Consider the following 22829-nt stretch of genomic DNA (forward strand, 5'->3'; position numbering starts at 1 on the left):
TACATTTTGCATTTCAGACTATTATTTTCATAATTTACCCCACCCATATCAATTTTTCACTACACTGTTATTAACACGTAAAATATTTTTCCCAAAAAGTGTTCCCATATCCTTTTTTGGAGAAGTTTTTCTAAGAGACTCAAAAATAATTGGACCTCATGCTACCACTTGGTCTGCAAAATTAAAAGTCAGTGTTACTTTCTTTTTTCAGTGGTAGAATTTTGTATGACCTTGTGAAGTTTGTTGCACTGCTGTACTGTTCAGCTAGCCAAGCCCTATGAGAAAATTCTAATTTACTATTCCAGACAAACAGTGTATAACATCATTCTTATTTATGTAGGAAAAACATTAAGCAAACCATTGGAAAAGCTTGTAAGGGTCAGACTTAATAATACTCCTCACCTTTCAAGCACTTGAGGCTGACACGCTAAAAGCTCTGTATATAAGAGTGATAAGATAATACCTGCTTTATAGGTGGATAAACTGGAATGATAACATACCTAATCCTGAGAAGTGCTGAACATCAGCAGTACCATTATAGATCATTAGAAAATCTTAGCATTTGTAGGGATTAAGTCTTCAAAAGCCCAAAATTACAAACTTTAATGACACAAATAGGCTTTGCCGTACGTGCACTGCTTAAAAGCTATATCTTCGGTGACAATATATCACTCAAGGGCAAAAATCACCCAAGTGGCTTCAGGCCTGAATAGACTAAATATCTTTTGCTCTGTCTTATATCCCACATGAAGTCATAACACTGCAGAAGATTTTGTGAGAATAGTGAATCCAAAAAACGGCATTTTATTAATATATATATTTCACGATCTGGACAAATAGTAGGTAAAATGGATTTCCTCACAGTAAAATACTGAGGAGACAACTATGTATTTTCCTGTGTTCAGTTATCTTTCTTTTTTCAGTTCTTGCAATAGATTTGACTTCTGTTTGCAAAGCTTTTCCGATATAGCTGTATAATTTGAGTGTATACATTCAGTTCAAGCTTTCCAGCCTTAAACCTGATTTTATAAAAGGATGACATTAATGATTGGCTATTTCTATCTTCTTTGGTATATTTAACAAAGAATTTAAAGATTCTTTTGATTTTGATAGTTAATATGTAACAGGTTGTGATTGAGCTTTGTTTCAGCAGATCATTAAGCTCATTTGCAGTTTAATTAACTCTCAACGATAATATAACAATATTTTCACTTGCTTTGAAACAAATCAAAAGAAAAACTGTATTAAGAATCTTGGAAATAACACAGGAATGATTACCAAGTTGTATTCCACCCTGCTCAGCAAAATGCTGTCACTGGAAAGCACACTTGGACACCTCTTCCTCTAATTGAAAATAAGCTATTAGCCAGATTGATATTTTTGTATTATTTCATATTGTCTCAGCTTGAGCATGCATAAAACGAGACATCAGATCTGTAGGGGCCAGAATTTTTCTCAAAAAGTGTTCAGTACCAAACAATTCCTATTTAGCCATGTAAAAGGGTGACTAGACTTCAAGAAACCTAATCCTAAAGAATCTAACCCTTAGATTTGACTGGGCATCTGCTTTAATTCATATTGATCCTTCTGAAAAATCCATTGCTTAATCCACTAGTCTGATTCAATTAAGTGTTCGGTACTCCCTGGATCACCTTGGGAACAGTAAGGCTTGTTAGGGTGAAATATTTAAAGATCTGGCTATTTTATTCAGATACATAATTGTGAAGCCAGTGAGACAAATTTATTATGCTTACCCCACCAGTGCCAGACTACAATGGAAAAGGTTGCCATGATACGCTACCTAGTTCAAAAATTACTGAATGTCAATTTAAGGATATCTAATTCAAGGATTTCTCAGCTGGGGTTGGCTTTCTTCTGCGTTCCTATTTTCTCCTTACTTAGGAAGAACTCTCAGTAGCTTCAATTGCAGTGAGTTAGTAGTGCAGAAAGGGCACATAGGCTTGCTGGGGGCATAAAACTGCAGAGCTTCTGACACCTGCAGATGAAGGAAATGACAACGTCTAGAGGCAAAGGCTGTGCCAAGCCAAGTAATTCCAAGCATAGTGGACACTCACCCCTAACATTCTTTGCATTTTAGATTTGACCACATAAATTCTGTGTTTATTTATTTGAAGCTGTCTGCAACATTAGACTAAAATCTGTTTAAGATGGATGAAAAAGCAGAATGATCAAATCACAGAAATTGTCACATGGGTCTACTCTAACTTTATAATGTAAAAAGTGTAATAAATCACAGATTTGTAATTGCAAAAGACAAATATCCACTGTGAAATAGAGAGGCCCAGAAAAATATAGTGTATATTATCTAGAAGCCAAACTCTTTTGCCTGTTCAGACACCTTTATATAAAAAACAGACCTCCTAGTATTCAGAAAAATCTGTTATATTTATATTGGGTCCCTTTCAAAAACACAAAAAAGGAATTTTAAACCTATGAAAGGATAAAAATAGGAACTAGATTTGCAAACAGAGAAAATATAAACACAGGTTCACCATATTTCAAAATGAAAAGTTTACATTCTCAGAGCACAGGCTTAACTGGGAGAGTCTGATCCAGTGCTCTAAAATAAAACCCCATAGTGGCTAACACAAATAATTGGATCACAAGTTAATTGATTTTACTCTTTTTAAATATCTGCACATCCCAAAAGCACCACTATAAATTAAGAATAAAATAGATGAGTTCAGTACTTTATTTAAACTGCTATCATCTGGACCCATATTAAGAATAATAACGTAGAAGGCAAATACCCCGGGGCCAGGGTTGCATTTGGCTGGAAGGAGCTATGTTCATTTACTACAGCTGAGTATTTGAATACATAAGGTTAACTTGCTCTGTGGAGTGATACGCCATATTGCCATTTATTGTGTTTGTCATACATACAGCCTAGAAATCCTAGTAATCCTGTCATGTTTAGAAATTTATAAACATAGGAAAAAAAAAAAAAAGACCCTATTACCCTTTTTCTGCACCCAAAAGCTTATGAAAAAATACAGAAAGAGAGACAACAGACTGGTAACAACTTAGAAAGAAATAATGAGTCAACAGTGGCCAGCAGTCTCCTTTAATCATCAGGTTTTTGTAGACAAATTAGACTTTTAACAGGGAAGTGAAAGACATCAAGGAAATACGGTGATGGATGTAGATGAAGAGATCCTCCAAGAGCGTGAGGGTAGCTTGGGAGGAAGCACAAGTAGACTTGAAAATGTAATGAGTGAGCAATGTTTGCTGTCACGGTGGACTAATGGGGAGTAGGTATCGACCACTAGACATTCTTTTGAGAGATCACAAAGATAGTTCCACTAGGCATGGAGGTCCCTGAAAGTGAAAACAAACAGTTTGTATTTCTTACAACAAAGGAGTCAGTAAAGGGATGGCAAGGAGATGAGTAGCATTTAAAACAACTGTGTTAGAATACAGCCTATTGACAGCACCCAGGATAGGTCTGAGCAGAAGAGAGGCCCCAGTTCAGCAGTCAAACTCTACCCCTCCTTACCTGCAGCTTGGAAATCTACTCCAAACTACGTGCAAAGCTTGAGAAGATAAAATAAAAAAGTACGGTTCCAAGCTGGCAGGAATTTTATCTTACTGAGTATAGGAAATTCAAGATGGCAGGTATCTACTGAGAATAATTAGGGCTGCATCAAAAGCTAGCTGAAGGGGATGTCAAGTGGGGAAACAAACAAATTGAACCACAGCTTAATTTTAGTAGCTGTTTCATGGCAGAGCCAGGATATAACATAACACTGAGCCAAATCCTCCTCCTCACTGAGCTCTACAGCAAACTGGTGGGACACTGTAGTGACAGTCCCCACAGAACAGCAAAATGGCTCAGTAGGATTTCAGGAAAAACCAATCTTGTCAGATGTCTGCCATAGGGCAGATACATGAAAAGACCACTTTGTAAAACGTTATCACCTTGCAATCCAGACATTAACCCCATCTCAGCCTCAAACTAAACTGGAAACAGTATCTAGCCTCCATGAAAACTGGATTCTTATCTGACAGCCTTATTTAAAGCTTCTGTAGTAAGTGAGGTTTTATTTACTGGCTTCTCAGAGCACAGAGGAACAAATGAACTTAACTGCATCAGAATCACCTGAATGTCTACTGTCCAGCAACAGCACGAGCATGCAGTAATAACCTTAATACCTTTATGAAGCCACCAAATAACTGTCTCAAAGTGGGATACCGATATACCCAAATTAAAGAGCTGCCACAAGCAGCAAACACAATGCAAGATAAACGTGTCTGGGATTGGTGATCACTACCCTATGGCTCATTAAGATTCTGCATGCTGTGATTCCCAGTCAAGAACAAACAAATTAAAACTGCATGTCAGTTTGCATTTATCAGGGCAACACTCCAGTTGAAGGTATTCTGTCCTACTATCATGTGTTTGTTTCCCCATCTATATATCATAAAAGATAAGAAACAATGGGATATATTAATTCACATGTCTCTGTTAGAAATTCCCCAGGGAAATTGTATTATTGTATTTGTCCTCCTCCACTGAAGTCCACTGCTTTTGCAACCACATTTTGTCTACTTATGTTCTTGAAAATATGAGGACAAGCTTATAGTCTCTTGCTATCTGCTTGCTCTTTGTCTGTGTCTTTCACTTTGCACACTGACATTCACTATGTGCGCACCCGAGCGGCGAATATTTATTTGTTAAGGAAACAATGTATTTTCCATAGCTCTGCATGTGGACTATCTCTGATGACAAATGGATTTTCAGGGTGATCACAAAGGTTTGCCTTCTCAAGCAATCAGGAATGAGAATCTTATAAATGTCAGTAACGAACATTTCTTGTGGAATTCGCTGGGAGACAAAGCCCAGCTTGCCAGCTAAAAATGAACTACGTAATCCAGTGCTCGGAGCTCACCAGACTTCACAAACTAGGCAGGTGAAATACTAGGTGGAAATATTTAGCATAACATTTGTGCATGGAGCGAAGTGACACTGATGATTCTTCAGTCACCTTTCATCTCAGCACAATGACCAAACATGCTGCCTGCTATCTGGGGCCCCTGGCGGGCTGAAAAACAGAGGACCTGACCAACTGCAGTTTATACCAAACTCCACACGAGCAATTTAATTGCCAATTTGTGGTCAGAGCAAATTGTAACTTGGTATTACATTTTCCCTGATCCCTTCTACAGATTTTGAAGGTATTTTCCCTCTTAACACTGTGCATGGCCTTTACTATACGGACACAAATAGCTGCTGTATTTCACGACAGAGATAGCTGCATTAACGTAATGGATTAGGTTGATATGAGCTGCACACGAAGCACCATATGAAGCTCTTTGGAAGCCATTTAGAGGAAAGACACTATGTAAATATAAAGCATAATCGCTGTATGACAAGGATTTGATGGTGTAAACTAGGTGCAAAACACAAATTAAAGCTATGAGTCACTTAAGCAGTCTTTAGTAATTGTCATTGTCTTACTGCCATAATGCTGGCTCGTAGGCACTATATTATTTCTTAAACTTAAAGTGTTTCTTTCAGCTTATTCTATATTTTTTCTAAGTACATAATATTCTTCCATCTCCCTAGTGAAATTACAGAAAGAATTCAATCGTAGCTTAGAAAAAATCTTTCTGACTATATGAAATTGACCATAATAATTTTGGATGCATTTTCACTTTTTACTTTTGAATGAATTTCACAGGCTATGTATTGTAAATGCTTTGTGATCTTTCAAGGCGCACAACAGTTATTTTACAAAATAAAAGTACTGAACAATAAGGAAAAAACGAATGAATATTTTTGTCCACTATATGGTGCAGCCTGCAAGAGCAACAAATCCAAAAGATTAATTAACTAAATGGAAGGCCAAAGATTAAATTCTGCTCTCTGTAACATGGCTAGAAGTTCTGCAGGCTCTATCAATTTGTGCCTTTTTATCGAAAAACACAAAAATGCTTAATATCACTGAGTACCACGAATGATAAAAAAAAGGCAAGGGGAGTTTCAACATGACTTTATCTCATTTTGCTGCTTAGCAGTCTGCTTGGAAAAGCACTGCTAAGGAGTACCTAGTGATGCAATAAAGAAAGAAACAAGAAAGTAGTAATCAGGCTGTTTCCCCATGCTCCTGCTACAAGTCCCTCTGTGAGCAGTTCTCTACTGTGATGAAGCCAAGCTACCTCTGGGATTCAGTGGGACCACTTCAAGAAGTCTTTAGGTATTAGGACTCACGATTGAACGGGGCAGGGACAGAATGCAAAAATAACAGGGTAAAATGGATGGATGGATGCATAACCTGTTGGGTGCCTCAAGAGCTGCCTGTGAAGTTGCCAGGGTGGCAATGCAGAGTCCTCCTATCCCTCTTGTAGACATCACAAATCTTAGAAAACTTTGGAAGTTCCACAAAGCAAGACCCTTATAAGATTCACAAATTAATTTAAAGAACTTTCCTTTCTGCTTCTTTCCCACAGCACTGCTGAAACCCCAACATGATGTTGTGTTCCTAGCCTCTCGTTTATGTGCTTGCAGAGGACTAAAAAGCCATTCAGGGACTGTAAATAAGCGATGGTGAAGGATACTTGAAAATAGTCACTTTTTTGGGAATCGTTTTGAAGACTTTTGTTTACATTAGACTTTGACTCTTTCTCAGCCCAGCTCATGACCTCACTGAGTGAAGGCAAAAAGATAATTCTAACATGTATTAATCATATGTTGAATGCCTGCTTCAAAGACCGTTACCTCCAGGGTATACATCAAATGTATACATCAACTGTACTACAGTTGTCTGAAGATTCAGAAGGAAGACAAACATCTCTCTTTTTTTTCAGAATATATAAATAATTTAGAAAGGATTAATTCTTTTTTCACTTTTCCACCTATAGGTGGAAGGTGCATTCAATTATTTCTAGAATAAATCAAGTACCCACAAATAAAACGGATACTTCTAGAATGATAGTCACATCATAGAAAAAACACCCTCTTTCTCCAGGTGGACAGAGGACTACAAAAGGTCACTATAATATTTACTAAACTTAAGGTACTTTTGAGAAAAACTCAAAGAAATAATGATGTTATTTTCTTACCTATCAAAAATTCTTTCCCCCCAGGTAGAATAAGCCTTATGTTTAAAACAACAGCATCATAGCAAATGATGATCTGACCAAACCTAAAAGAGCAAGCTACACCTATTCACCTCTTACAGCATCAGCGTTGCCTAGGGACCAGGGAGACACCTGCTTTTCACATTTATGAGACCACTTGAGCTGTATTCAGCCAACCCAGCTACATATTATTTCTTCCTCAGTGCACTTTCCATCAAGAGTCGTGTTAAGCCTATCTTCTTTCTCAGATGCTGGATGTCTTCTTTAAATAGAATGAACTTTAAATAGAATAGACTTAGCTGGATTTTTCTTTCTTTTTCATCCACTGCATTTTAGGAGCAGAAAGGTTTTACAGGATTTTCCCCCATCAATCCACACAGTTCTCACAGGGAAGGGGAAGGGGAAGGGGAAGGGGAAGGAAGCCTTGTTAAATGTTCCTCTTTCATTTTTAGCAGACACTTTTTCATACACAAATCAACTTTTTTGATGCTGAAGATTAACATCTGAACATACAGGGTTGAGCTTATTAATACTGTCTTACTAACAGAAAAAAGTGTGCAAGCCAGCAACTCGTATTACAAGGAACTGATGCAAACTCTCTTATGCTTCACATGCCAGTCCCAGTTACGGGTGGGATACAATTGCTCCATAAGTGAAAACCATAAGCAACAAAGTCTGGGAACCAGTAGGAGGAATATGTCATGTTTTTGGGGTTTGTCTGGACATGGAACAGGTTCAGAAAAGATGCCCTCTTTAATTGCTGAAGTTGCTATCTGTATTATTTAGGCTCCTTAACAGCAGGACAGATGAATTTGCTCTTCTCTGAACATCAAAGTGGTAGTAAAAAGGGAATTTTATCACAACAGAAACATTGTTTTGATAGGATTTACTTTAACATACATATGCAAAGACCAGTCAATTTGTTAGAAAGTTTGGGAGATTTAGAGGAATGAAGGAAAAACTACTCTACTGGCTTTAGTCTCCTCCCAGGTATAAATAAATGCAATGTGGCCCCTGTACTGATGGGGAGGCAGCTGGGAAGTGACAAGACCTTCAGCAGATGAAAGCTACTGATGATTTTTAAATTACTGTCATGTTTACATTTGGGAAGTAGAGAAGCGCATTTTGTGATATCTTTTTAGGAAGGTAACTTCCAGGACTTTTTTCCATATGTGTATGAAAACTGTGGTTTAGTGCTATACAAAAGCAAACTAATGGAAGAAGTTAAAAAATAAAAAAGAATGATTCACTTTAAATAGCTCAAAGAACAAAAATTTCCTACATAAAACTCTATAGGGATCTTGTTCATCTCTATAACTACTATTACAGGTAAAAACGAATGTTTTGTGAAATCCTAATTTCACGATTTATTACATTTTTATTTTTTTAACACAAATCTGTTACTCCCCTATTCTTAATTATCTTAATTAATAAGATATTGCTGAATACTTTACCAAATATGCCCTTAGAATTGCCATGAGCTATGACTGTGTACAGATTTGATGAAAAAAAAATGCCAAGAAATGACAGAAATCCATTCTGGGAAGCAAGGGTTTATGTGTCTTGATGGGGAAAAAGAAAAACAAAAAATAAAAAGCCCTTTAAGATGGTGCTCTTATTACTTAGCAAATCATTACCTAAAATGGTGTAACCTGTTCTGGGAGTCCTTTTTCTGTGTGTTTCACCTGCCTTCCATGAACACCAAACAGAAAATGCATTCATCATTTTTCTGAATGCACATAGTCTAATTTAAGCGACTTCTGTAGTGCTGTTGCCTTTTTTAAATAGTTGGCCACACACATTTTGAATAGTCATCTCCAGTGACTCAGCATCAACATTGACAACTTGAAGTTGAGCACAATTTTCTTTAAAAGCACCAATTCTAGATCTGAAGAACCTAAGTGATAAGCATATTATTAAATTCTTTGGCAATCAACTCCAATGGTTATTTGTTCGCTGTTTAAAATTATGATGATGATTACCTCTCAACAGTGTATAAATAAGGAAATAATAACTTAGTCTATGAAGCTCATATATAGGCATCAACTTCATAGCGACTGTCACAATGTTTTGGAACCCAGTTAGCTCAAGATCATGTTTAAAATGTAGGTTAAATAGAATTTGATTATTGAATAGTAGATGTAACTAAGTCACAATTTAGCAGTATTTCCAAATAAGATTGCACTGTCTGAGGAAATCACAGACTAACATGGGGCTTTTCAAATCCTTTATGCACTTTTCAGAATGCCATGAAAATGCTGTTTTGGCAACTTAATATTGCAAGATTGAACCATATTCTTAGAGGTTAAGAAGCAAACGTATTTGCAGAGAGGTGGAAATTACAACGTAAATGAGACTTTCTCAATGGCAGAATCTTTGGGCTCTTTCATAAAAAGAAGCATATGCATCAAATGAGAAATCTTGCTTCTGCTGCCCTGAGAGGACATTGCTTCCAAAGAAGACAGTTATTCACTGTGCCAGTTTACAGCTGATCACGACCCATGCTGCCAACAACAGATGTTTTGACAGTGGTTAAGCTTCTTCACATGGTCTTTGGTGAGCAGTGCCTAGCAGCACCATTTGAAGCATTCAAAGCAACTTGTATCTCTAGAATATTTTAGCAATGAATTTCATCAATTCCCCAAACTTCTGGCATTTAAGGTTGTGCCAACTGATGGGGATGAGATGCCCTAGATTTACAAGCCCCTCCAGCTGAGAGCTGTCTGAAGTTAGCCCAGTTTGAAAACTCTTTTTTGGAAGCAGATAAGAACTCTGCAAGGTTTCACACTGTTCCAGTGGAGGCAGGAGGTACAGATGGAAGTTTACAGGCAGTATTATCTGCAGTGATACAGAATTTGTCTGAATTTAAAAAATGAAATCTCTAGCCAGCATTTTGTTTTCTGTGGAAAACTTGGTGGGGAAAGGAGAATTTGGGCTGAACACTCCCTATTTCAATCTATCCAAACAGTGTAAGTCTTCCAAGTCTGCCAACAAAGCGATGAATGAAGTTTACTGCACGTAGTTTCTTCTACTGGACATACATTATTTTTTTCTCAAATTATCTAGCCTACATCCTGTTTGCCCAACATTCACTGAATATTACTGCTCTATCAAAAACCTACGATACAAGAAGAATCGTTTAGAGACCACAGACATAGGTCAACTTTCATGATTAATGGTCTCTTTCCTTCTCTGTTTTCCACCCGTAGCAGAAAAATCGTTATCATATCTTGAACACTCAAGCAGTGCCCCTGATAGGGAACAATAAGGTCTTGGGGTCTCCAACCCTATTAGCACTGAAAAATTCTTTTCCCCAAGGTCAAGAAGAAAGAATAATAGGAATAAATGCAACCTATTTGACTAATGACTATGGAGTGATCTGAGCCTCCCCATATAGCACTGAGATGGGAGGTTTCAAAAGGTAGCTTGAGAGGAGTTCACTCACAGCTGGAGTGGTCTGCTTTGAAAACACATGAGATTTAAGCGTGTATTGAAACATACAGTGCTGAACAGTGATTGAAACATGGACCAACAGATACATGGTTTGGCATTGCACAGATGTGGAAAAGGTCAGGAAAAAAGCAAAGGTATGCTAAACGGATTTATTGCTTTCTGTTTTAAGGATAACCCATGGTCTCTATCTCCCACTGCCCAGCTCCTTTTGCCAATGCCCATTTCATCTTTTCTTGAAAGAAAAAATATTTGCAATAAAGGAAAATGAAACATTCCTTTTGTAAGTGCCCAGTGTGTATTTATTTGCTTTCTAGAATGTCACAGAGGGAACATTCAGGACCCTTTCATTTTCTCACCTGTAATTTATGTTTTCCTAACCATACATTCACTGTACACACTGCCTTCTTGAACACAAACACTGTTGCAGCCTCAGCTGGATATGTTTTGCTGTAAATAGATAACTATCCATTTGGTCCTTTTTATTAATAAGATGGATAAAGAATGAACTAAGGATTTGTATATATCCTGATACTGAATTCTCTCTAAGCTGTTTGGAGAACATGAATGACTACAAGTTTGATGGCAGTGTTCCTCAGTTTATGTGTCTGAGCACCAAGAATTTGGAGACATGCCAAGGCACCACACTTGTGCTTTGGACAGAAAGATGGGCATGCACACCATGAAGTCTATATACAGTCAATCAAGCCTGTGACACCTACCTTGTATGGGCTGCAGAGATTACCTGAACATGAACAGCAAATGTGGCTATCCCAGTGGCACAACGTGGTTATTGTGCCTGTGGAGACCATCACTGTAATGCAATGTTGATGCAAGGTGAGGAGCATCACGCTTAGCACAAACGTACTCCATGGTCAGTCTGGGTAGGAGCAGAAACTCCAATGCACCCATGCAGCAAGTAATCACTAGAGCTAACTCATGTTGGGATGTCCAGAATTGATACAATTCCTTCATCCTGGTCACAGCTAATGCTGTGCTATGCTTGGAAATCCTTGAGCAGCAGCTCAAGTCCACCAATTCCAAGCAGACCAAATTTCTAATGCAAAAAAAAGGCAATCCCCATGAAATACAGTTCACACTAATAAGATAAACCAGCATTCAGTATTATCTTTGGTTTGTATCAAAAAAGCTTTTCCACAGGGTTGAATGCTCATTAAATTAGGACATGTATGAAGAAAATTAGTTTATTAAGCAACTGTGCTATTCCTCTCTCTTAAGACTGCTTCCCCTTCTGTAGCAAATCTCTACGTAACATGCTAATACATCTGCATCAAAATTGCCACACTGAACTCTTCCTAAGGAGAGCAAGCAAGTACACTGGCAATTAATTGGATTCTAACACACATTTCTAGATACAGATTTTTCAACTGAGCTTGCCAGTTCTAGCGGAAATCATTTTAAGGGACAATAAATAACACTTTATTTCTACACACAGCACTATGATACACTGTAAGCAGCCACCCTTTCTCCCCTCAGAAGGGAGAAAAATGCTGCGCTTGCAGGTAGCTTGAAATATATACTATTTCTTGCTTCTGAGTAAGCTCATAATTAAAGTAGAAAAATGACGAACAATTTCAATGGATCTGTAAACTCCAACAGGAGGGAAAAAAAAATCTATTTGAGGTTAGAACAAAATCTTTTTTAATCTAGCTAATGCTACTTTTGTGCTGATGCTGATCATTATACTTATTACTAAACTGTGGGACATTCCAAAGTGTTGACACCTGACTTCACTTACTAGAAAAGCAATCACTTTGAGATATTCAGCTTGGTGATTGATATGTAGATATCCAATTTTTAGTGAATTAAACCATGTTGTATCAATTTGGTGGTCTTTAGGATTTATAATCAAACCCTGATGACATCTGATTAATGTCAGCATAGGCTCCCTGAACCTTACAATATTCTGGTTCCTTTGGAGCTCGGATCACGGCAGGCTGATTACCCCCCTGATTATCCTGAGTAACTGGGGCCAGAGGTTAGCTAGCACCACAGAACACATTTAATTCAATCAATTCAGTTAGTGAAGCAGTTGGGGAAAAAAGAAATTATTGCAATTGCTGTAACACTGCATTAGAAAATTTGCCCAGGATTTCTGTGCTCCAACTGATGAGCATTTTTGCTTAATTTCTAATTTAATATTCTGCTGGGGTTTGCAACTTCAATTACTTGTGATATTTTCACTCCAAGTCAGGGGCATTGAGCTTCGGGGAGGAAAGGAAAACCAGAGGAAGAAGAGCTGACTGTATTAACCTGTATAATAACCTTTCTCACAGACACACTTTCATAGCTCAGTTGTGGTTTTCCTGGTTACACACTCTAGTCATGGCTCAGAAAAGCCTCTCGGTTCTTTCCATTTGTCCCTCTTCCACTGCCAGATTTTAGTTATTCTTTTACTTTTGGTAGATGTTTAATATTGTCTAGCTGAGTACCACTTCATTTGTCTTGTAAACAAAGAGACTTTGATCACTTGCGATGCGCCACGGTGCTATATACAGACAGTCCAGCACCCTTGAGCGTGCTCAGATGGAGTTTCTGGGAGCCCATTAAAGATACCGGCACTGTACTTCAGTCACCTGAACCAGCAAGTACTACATCTGGGCTGAAATATAAAAAAGGACCTCTTACTACTCCCTGAAAGCCTCAAGGCACTTCTCACATGAATACAAATGCCCAACAGCTCAGTTTGACTATCATTCGTTAGTTTTGCATCCTATATAACAATCCTGAGTCTGCTGATACACAGATATTATTTATTGTGAGTCCCGAGGCTACTGCCACAGCCACTGACTCTGCCTTCTGACCCAGAGATGGCCTGGTTATCGCGGTTCCAGTGGACTAATGATGACAGAGAGCTTTCACTACACTTCAAAATGAGTCAGTGCACATCACTCACTCAATCCCCAATCAATCAAGACATGGGGCCACAGTTGCACAAAGTCTGCACCAGCCACGATGCTTAAACTTGTCCCTGCTTTGTAGGGGACCCGAGTGCTGTCCCAGTCGTGAAGTGCCAACGGCAGCCCAGAAAACACAGAATGACACAGGAACTGTGTAGCTCTGCAACATGGTCACATTTTGAGTTTGCAAGGCCTCAAACCTGAGGATGGAGCTTTGTCAGGCTTGCTCTGCTTGCACTTTCCTTGACCTGTCTGCAGCTTTGTTTCACCTGTTTCTCTATAACAGTATTTGGCTAATTTATTTTTACTTGCTTATCTTTGTACGATACCACCAAAGTTTCATAGCTCTCACACAACGATGCAGTACAGAGAAATACAGGCCTTGTATGATAAAAGAGGCCTTGAGAAGTGGTGTCACAGGATGCAGTACAGAGAAGTACAGTCACGGGATAACAAGACATGAAGCACAGACTTGACACTGGAGACCCCATGGCTACAAACAGCTCACCAATGTTTATTTAAAGAAACGCAGACCTGGAGCTACACAAAGCTGATTTTAGGAGCAACAAAGAAAAAGTACCTAACAAATATAAGAGACATCATATGTAGTAAATTTGGATGTAACCATGGAGCAATGTAGGATGGAGCCATGGAGGATGTAACCAAAGAGCAACATGTAAAAAGCATGTTAGCAAATACATAAAAATGACCCCAAATGATCCCAAAGGAAAAAATAAGAAATGACCAACATGAGCATCATGCTTGTCCTGGCAAAGGGCTCCAGGTGCTGACAACTTGCCACAACATCCCTACACAAACACTGGAATGAAACCACCAACTTTACGACCCAGAGGAACCAGGAAACAGTGACAGTAAGAGCAGGAAAAGTGGTAAAAGCTAAGAAGGATGTGTACAACAATTTTATAACTGTCATACTATCATTATTGAAATTTTTTCTGAATAGAAGAAATATTTTTATTGTGCAGTAATTCAATCAGGATTAATAATGATTCTTGGATTAGGATGGACTTGGATTAGTTTTTCAGTTTTACTAACAATAAATACTTGGCTTTATACAGAAGGTGGGCTTCCCTTTTGCCCATCAAGAAGATTTTGAGTGTAACAATTCAACACCAGGCTTAGTCATTATTTGCAATGCTTCTTTAGAAATTAAAGCAACTTTCCTGAGTAGGATTCTTTAATAAAGGAAACAAATTCTTACACCTCCATTTTCCCTGCAAACAGCAAAAAGTTGCAATTTAATCTTCTGCAGCCCCATGGAGAGGATCCATTTTCTGTATGCTCCTTTGGGGTTCTTTGGAATGAAAAATGCTATATGGTTATAAAACATTCTCTTAATGAAACTCGCTCTGAACTAACTCTGGAATTGATGAGTCTCCTCCTAAGCCCCTGTGTACATTTGCCCACCGCACAAAGTCTGACACAGCTGTCAAACTCCCTTACCTTAAGAGAAACCCAAAACAGGAACTGCAGGACAACTGCAGGTCAGAAGTTAGGTGTATTAGCAGAGACATATGAAGAAGATCACAGTGTGCCTAAATGGGACATAAAGCTCCCTATCCAGCGCTTATAGACTCTCATTTGTGTATGAAATATCCTCAGCCTGTTCTATAACAAAACCCAAAACAAATATAAAGAAAACACCCAAATGATATAATCAAATTCTCCATATTAAACACAAACCCACATGTATAAAAGAAAACAAACAGCAGCAAAACCCCATCACATCAAAATGCTCAAAATATATACACTCTTCTCCTGTGGTGAGGATGCAAGAAGAAACCACATATAGCAGATGTTAGTTTTGTCACTTACTCTGCTACTGGAAAAGAATCGTGGACAATAAAGGCAATTTAATGTTGCAAAAACAGCAAAACTGTGTTGAGATATGTAAGAAGTAGTACCATGTACAAGAAGAGAAGCAGGAATTCTTCCATCTGCTCAGCACTGGGGAGCCCCAGCTGTATTATAGCACCCGATTCCTACCCACAGTGTGGAAGGCAAAGAGCAATTGGAAAGGCAGATGTCTAAAGCTTATGGTCTTAAACAAATCTGCATAGCAAATGCACACAGGGCTGGTGTAGATAAAAGGACTGTCTATGTGTCACCTTCATCGTGCATAAGGCCAAGAAGCGATGGGCTTCAGTGGAGGCATGGGAAATTCTCATCAGAGATGAGGCAAAACTTGCTACTGGCAGGGTACCTGAAGTACTGCAGTAGACTGCTGGGAGATAACAGAGACTGTCTCTTCAAAGCTTTTGAAGGAAAAAAAAGTAAATACTGGAAATGATACAAATAGGAGAGAGGGACTTGACAATATCTTGAGAACCCTTCCCGTGCAGATTTCATGATAAGCCCAAATCCAAGAATCTATACAGAACAGAAAGGGGAACTAAAGACTTTTGCATGGTTTTTTAACGTTTTTGAAGTCCATGGTACTCCTTAACTTCCATGAAGCTCACTGGATTGCCAATTTATTTTTTTTTCTGGGCCCAAAAACAAGTGATAGGAAGGAGTTCCCTGAGGTTCCAGTCTCAAAATCCCCATCATACAAGACTCTTCATTACGGTGGATTTGGTGCTTACAGCTAGAGATACAGGGTGTAACTGCAAAATCACATTTGCCCTCCTTACTGCAGATTAAAGATGAAAATTATGCCCCTGGCATTTGCTTTCCTAGCTGGTCATATTCTCGTTTGGCAACAAAACGTAAGGAAAGGGGAGAGGAAAAAAATTATGATCTCAACTTGGGGAAGGATTCAAAGGGATCAAGAATGGCAGAACTAAGTACCCAAATTTAATTGTTTTGAGACCATCTTCAATGTGGCAGCTGTAAAAAAACCCCAACAAACTGCTCCACTTACAACTCCTCCATTGATACTAGTGAATTAAAAACTCTTTCCTAGCAGTCCCACAGGGACAAACTGCTCCTGCCAGTGCAGAGAAGGTTTCTGAAGAAAATCAGGCTTTTTTACAAATCTCAACCATTACTTCATCGTTTTCCTGAATTGTCTGGCAAAGAGGTATTTAAAGGCCAGCATTTAAATTCCAGAGCAGCTATGAAATGAAGAAAGCAGATTGATTCACATTCTGTTCCACTACTGTCTTTGCCAAAGTGATTTTTATCAGAGAAAAGAAAAACCCTAAAAAACCACAATCTGAGCCTGAGAATTCTGTTGTCAACCTCAAACCATCAGAAATTTTTACTTGCTTACGATATAAACCCTTAGAAATAGGGTTTACAGAAGAAATGCTGCCAGAACCACTAGGGCATATTATCCAATCGTTCCTCACATAGAATTAGTGCAAAATATCACCCTTACATTGCCCACAGACCTTGCCAACAAAGAAGAATGGCGACACGCTGAGAGCATTCTGCCTGGGATATTTATACTAATTTTTTTCCATGGCAACGTGTCTGTTTCAGGAGCTTCTAATCCTCCATAATTTTATTCCATCTAATCTCTGCATTGTCTTGTTTTGTTTGTTTATCGCTTCTAGGGAGTACCTGCCATGCTCCAAGGCTGTCTCAAGACAAACAAAACACATCTTGAATGGTTGGGACCAGCTTACATGTGTTCCTTAGCTGCGAATTTCACTACAATTACACCCAACCTTCTCACCTCTCCCACTTACCAGTCATTATTTGTCCCTTCCTTGTTTTTTCCCAACTTGTTGCTAAGAAATTGCACAGCCTCCACTAGCATCGTAAATGCCAACCAAAAAGATTAAATGCAGCTGTGTGCCACCTCATTCTGTCAGACAGAACAGATAGTGTCCTCAGAGTCCACCCGCCAATCTTCAACGTAGATGGCAAGGGAGTTTTCCAATCGGATCCTGGGTGTTCCAGTGCCTAGGTTTTGCTGAATAGCCTTGAAGAGATGGGATTTAAATTGTATTGAGGATATTAGTCTAAAGTGAATGAAGTGGAGAGTATACTTCTCGTTTATATCCCCAGAGTGATAAATGTGAGAGTGTAATTTTTTTTTTTCTAAGGCAAAGAAAATGGGAAACCAACACGGATTTCAGACACATGAGAAATAGCTTATGAATTTAGATGATAGTTCAGCAGAAATAAATTGTACATCTGTTCATTCATTTTAATAAAGCAGGGAAATGACACACTGCTGGAGACCTTTGAGAATGCTGGTATTTTTAAATTATGATCCTATAATAGTAGCATTAACATTTGTAATGCTGCCCATACTTTATGAATTTAAGAAAAATAAATTTATGGAATAAGTGAGATTCAACCTACAGTCTGGACTCTGGGCATTTAAAAGTGGATAAGGTGCTCACTGAATAAAATTAGCCAGGAAAGACATTACAATAGCTTTCCTATGTAACACAGATAACCCTCTGTGTAAGTGTTGACAAATCATGCTTATTATTTGTAAATAAATAATTCAGGTGTTCAACATGTAGCTGAATGAATTTATTTCTACTGAGTAGTACCTAGTGTTTGCATTTGTAGGCAGCTACAGTTTAGTACTTCCCTTTGAAAGGAGTCTTCTACAGAAACAAACTAGATGCTTTTCTGGGCTGTACATATGCATGGAAACAGGTACCACCTTCTGCTGAATTCAGGTAGGAATATTACCTTTCTCTTGCATCTCCCATAACAAAAAAATGAGAAACGGAAAAAGTTATGAGCTGAATACAATTGATTCATTGTTTCTATTTTACCATTATTTACAAAGATGACGTACATATTTAAGAAAGAAACAAGTGAGACTGCAGGGGATGTCAAATTTTAAATGCTTGTGTTTTGATTTTCCAAACTGATCACCATGGGAAATAATAAATTGAAAGTTCAATAATAGCTGTCATGTTTCCTTGAAAAGCACAATTAGTAATATCATTAGAATTCCCTTTTAATCGATTGCATTAAAGCAATTGCTACCCGAATAAAGAGAACCTAAAACTGATTGGTTGCTCACATATTGCCTCATTGATCAACTGAGATAATCCTTATCCAAGAAAAGGGAAAACAGGCAACCCTGACATCCTTGGAAAGTGCTGAAGTTCAGCTGAAATCAGGTGTTAGTATTTGAGACCTCATTTTGTAATCCACCCTACACCGTTTCCCACTAACATGCCAAATGAGTCAAAAGTGCATGCTTAAATATTTAATCTTCCTAAAGCAAAGACTTCACAGAGGCTACGCTGGAACGCAATCCTGCTAAAAGAGGTACCTTACTGCTAACATCTATATCTGTATCTACCAGCCTGTGAGTGTGTTCCTGTGCTCTGCAATGCTCACTCCAGTTCCAGCAGGCAGTCCAAAAACAATCTCAACAGGCGGTCTAGGTAAACAAGACTTATTGTAATTTGGTTCTCTCGTGAACACAGAAGAACTGAAGAAAAGAAATACCTCTGGGACACAGAAGACCCCTAGGCGAACACTTACCATTGACAGAAACTGTACAGTTTTATTGATTGGAACTGCATTTTAATCATATGGCTGGAGGAAAGAAAACAGTTTCTAGAGACTGCCAGTCAGCCCCAGCATGGGGCATGATAAAACTGTTTCTGCCATTAATATCAGGCAGTGGCTATGTTAAGAGTAAAAGGACATTATAGAGTTCAACATCTGCAGGCAAAGTTGAATTTATTTACTCATGGCTTCAATTATTATTTAAGATGGAAAACTTGAAAAGGTCAGAGCTGCTAACTTAGAAAGCATGCCCTTCACTTGTCTTCAAACATACACTTTTTTCTTCGCTCAGTTCAACACTGAACCAATTAATCGGGTACAGTGTTCTCTGTTTTCAAATGCTAGTTATGTTATTTTCAAGTAGACAAGTAAACCCAAACCAAACTTCATTTTTAAAAAAAATCCATATTAGAAAATGCAATTTTAGGAAAATAAAACATCTGGTCCTCAGCTGAGGTAGGCAAACATCTGTTGGCCTGTGTTTCTACATATAGAGATATGCATATGTATAAAATCTAGAGTTATATTATAGTCTAATGCTGCATTCACATCTCCATGGAGCGCTGCCTGGATGGGAGCCATAGCTTGGATACAGGCAGCTAAGAATATCAATACTATAGATAAATCTTTTTTCTTGATATTATTTCAGTGAAAGACAACTGTTAGTTTAGATTTAAGCTTATTTAGCAGGATTGATTTTTCTTACGTATCTTTTGAAAGTTTCTCACTTAACTCCTTAGATTCTTCAAACTTTTTTTGAACTAAAAGGTTGCTTTCAACCCTTTAAACTTGTTGAGGACAGCAGCGCTCTCCTCACCATCAGTCTTCTAAATGAAGAAAAATCATTGATCTAAGAACATCTGACAGTACTACATAACGTATGGGCACTGCTGGCCTCAGTGACTGAAGGCAGTCAAAACAAATGAGCTGAGGAGGAGGAAATAAAGCATAAAAGAAAAAAATGAGATGATGTGTAGAAGCAGACAGTGATGGTACTCGATTTATAGAAGGCAGGCAAAGAGTGTACATGGACTTTTGCAAGTCATAAGCAAACAGTCAGTTTAAGTCATGCAAACAGAAAGATGGTTCTCAAGGGAAGCAGGCAGCAAGGTGATGAAGAAGGGGGGACGACATCAAGGAATGGAAAAAAGAAGATCTTATAGAAATAATACTAAAGGAACAGAATCATGGGGACAGAAAAAGGATCATGAGATGACAAAGGTCAGAAAGATAGCTTTTTATGAAATACAAGAAGAGTTTGCCATCTAAAAAGACAGCTGGGAAAGTGACAAAAATAAGAACAGAGAGATAGGGGATGTCACACTTGGCAAAAAGGAGTCAATGGATACATCACTGAAATTAGTCTTGGTAGATCTGAGGCAGGAACTGGAAACGGGAGCAGAACGGCATTTAAGGGGTGCTAGATGTTCAAGCTCTGAGAGCCAAACGACAGACCCAAGGAGTTAGGAGAGGAAGGAAAAATTAAAATTAATTATTAATATTCAGAGGAGGTTCCTTACAGGCTGCTGACTAAATAGTAGGCTTCAAAGGGGAAAGACCAAAAGATAAGAGTTTTCTGGTTGGTTGGTGGATTTCGGGGGTGGGGGTGGGGGTGGGGGTGGTTGTGTTTTTAAAAAAGAGAATGATGAAGAAGACAGAAGGGATTTTGAAGGATGATGCAAAAAGACAACGATAAATTTCAGCACTGGACAAATTAAACATCAAGAAGACTAGACAAGTAAGTAGCTGGAAGAAATCTTCCACAATATGCAGAGATGTGAACAAAAACATCTCAATAAAGCTGCATCAAGCGAAGTGGAAGAGGAGAACTGGAGTTAGAACAAAAACCCAAAACGACTGGCCATAGAGCAATAGTGTTGGAGGGAAACACAGGGTCAGGTAACCAACTGGGATTCAGGGATTTTTCATAATGGGGTCAAAGTCTAGAATGGGAAAGTGAGGATAACGTCAATACTCTGTGTACTGTTGGGATTATACGTTTTCTTGTGACATATGGACTGGGAACACAGGGGAAAACATTTGTAAAAACAAATAAATATTAAGTGACTGTTAGACAGCCGGCTAGAGAAAGGGCTACCCTTTAAGCAAATAAGCATCTGGGACTCTAAGGCAAACAAGTCCTGGAAATAAGCCAAAGCAGAAAGTACAAGGATATGAATAAATTAAACTCCTGAACCATTTTCCTCAACCGAGACTATAACTGCAAAGAGTTCTGTATGAATCCCCTAATCTGTTTTTTTCTTAAATGTATCAACACTGTTTTCATTCCAGTAAGTTCAAGAGACGATCAGCCTTATAGAATTTTATTGCTTTCCAAATGAGTCTCTTTCATAGGCACTTACTAACAATTTTACTTGAATAAATGTACAGCTTCTTTTAGCATGTTGATTTTTATCGGTTCACTATTTTAATGTTTCAGAGCAGAAGGAAAAAAGATATTTTGTCTAAATAATCCTGACATTTTGATTCGTATGCACAGATGGTTAGCAAATTTTGTAGTAGCCAAATCAGTTTTAGTGCTGCTGACAAAAATCTTAAAATCCCACTTGTCAGTGAAGAAATTGATAAACTGATCACAAAACGCATTCCACTCTAGTGGAATGACCTAAGCAGTCATATAACTATTATTTTTGTACGAATATACTTCAGCTTTATAAATCCCTTCTGCTCATATAAACAGCAACTATGATACCAGGTCGCACATATTGTGTAATTGCTATTAAATAGGGTTTTGTCTGGTGCAAATTGAATATGTTAAGATCTATAGTTTGTTATCTTGTTTAATCCTACTTTTAAAATAGAACTCCTACAGATGCTAGAGGCATATTAACAGTGTGGGTTTCTTAACTCATGGGATTACAGTGATATTTTGCTACACATCTAACAATTCCTCTATTTATTATTCCTCAAATCAGCTGAGCTGCGTCAGACAAGGAGATTTAGAGGTTTTGATATTTCTATTGAGGTTCCACATTCTACATGTGAGGAACTATAACCCTTTATGTACATAAAATAAAAGTCCCTTCAAGCCACAGAAATTTTTTGCCGGCTGCGCCACAAAGGTAATACCTGTCATCTATTCCCCACAACTTGCCCACCAATTTACATACTGTCTAGGCTGAATGAGATAATGATGATTTAGGAGCCACTCTGCAATGAATACCATGTATGGAAACCACAGTGTTTCCACACAGAACTTAGGATTTCAGTCAATTGGATGTTACACAGGCAAATGAGGTCTCCCAATACAGAACTCCAAAGTTAATTTGAGAAAAGGCATTGATGCATTCTTTCATATCTGATCTGAAAATAATTGTGTGACGTTTCTTTTAAGTCTGGGTGTCACCTACCTGCACTCAATGTGGAAAGTGGAACTCCTGGGACAGTTAATGAGGGACAACATGCTATAAAACCACTCTTGGTGAAGAGTGAAATTAAAGGACATTTCCATGGAGTGCTTCGGCAGCACATTCAGAGGACAAAATATTAATTTCTCAGGCAAAAGACTCCAATTTTAAAATTTACATTAAAACTGAAATCTCTAGAAAGCAGTCCTAATTTGATTTGAGGGCAACTGCAAAAATCCAGCTGGAGAGAAAAAGTTTAATTGGAAAATCACATAGCCATTCCTAGCAGCGACTGCTAATAATTATGTTTATACAGCTTCCCTGAATAAGTGGTCCAAGACTAGGTCTGGAGACATTACATTATCTTTGTTTAGCTTGTGCTTCTCTCAAGAGCCTTTGTTTGAACCCTCCTTCCTCTTTAATTTCTACTATCTGGTTACTTACCCAAACATATTTGTGCTAGATGTAGTCAAAACTCTTACTCTACTGTTTGCTTTCTAATTCAGACCTTAATATCTACGGTAAAGTTCAC

At 38.1% G+C, this 22829-nt stretch overlaps 1 protein-coding gene across 1 annotated transcript in view; it reads right to left on the reverse strand.

Annotated features, from left to right (window-relative positions):
• The window catches only part of LOC104283887 (cadherin-13), a 261169-nt gene that overhangs the window by 61514 nt on the left and 176826 nt on the right, over positions 1-22829 (reverse strand). The window lies entirely within an intron of this gene.

Source organism: Charadrius vociferus, unplaced genomic scaffold, assembly GCF_000708025.1.
Source record: "Charadrius vociferus isolate BGI_N301 unplaced genomic scaffold, ASM70802v2 scaffold673, whole genome shotgun sequence".
Taxonomy (NCBI): Eukaryota; Metazoa; Chordata; class Aves; order Charadriiformes; family Charadriidae; genus Charadrius; species Charadrius vociferus.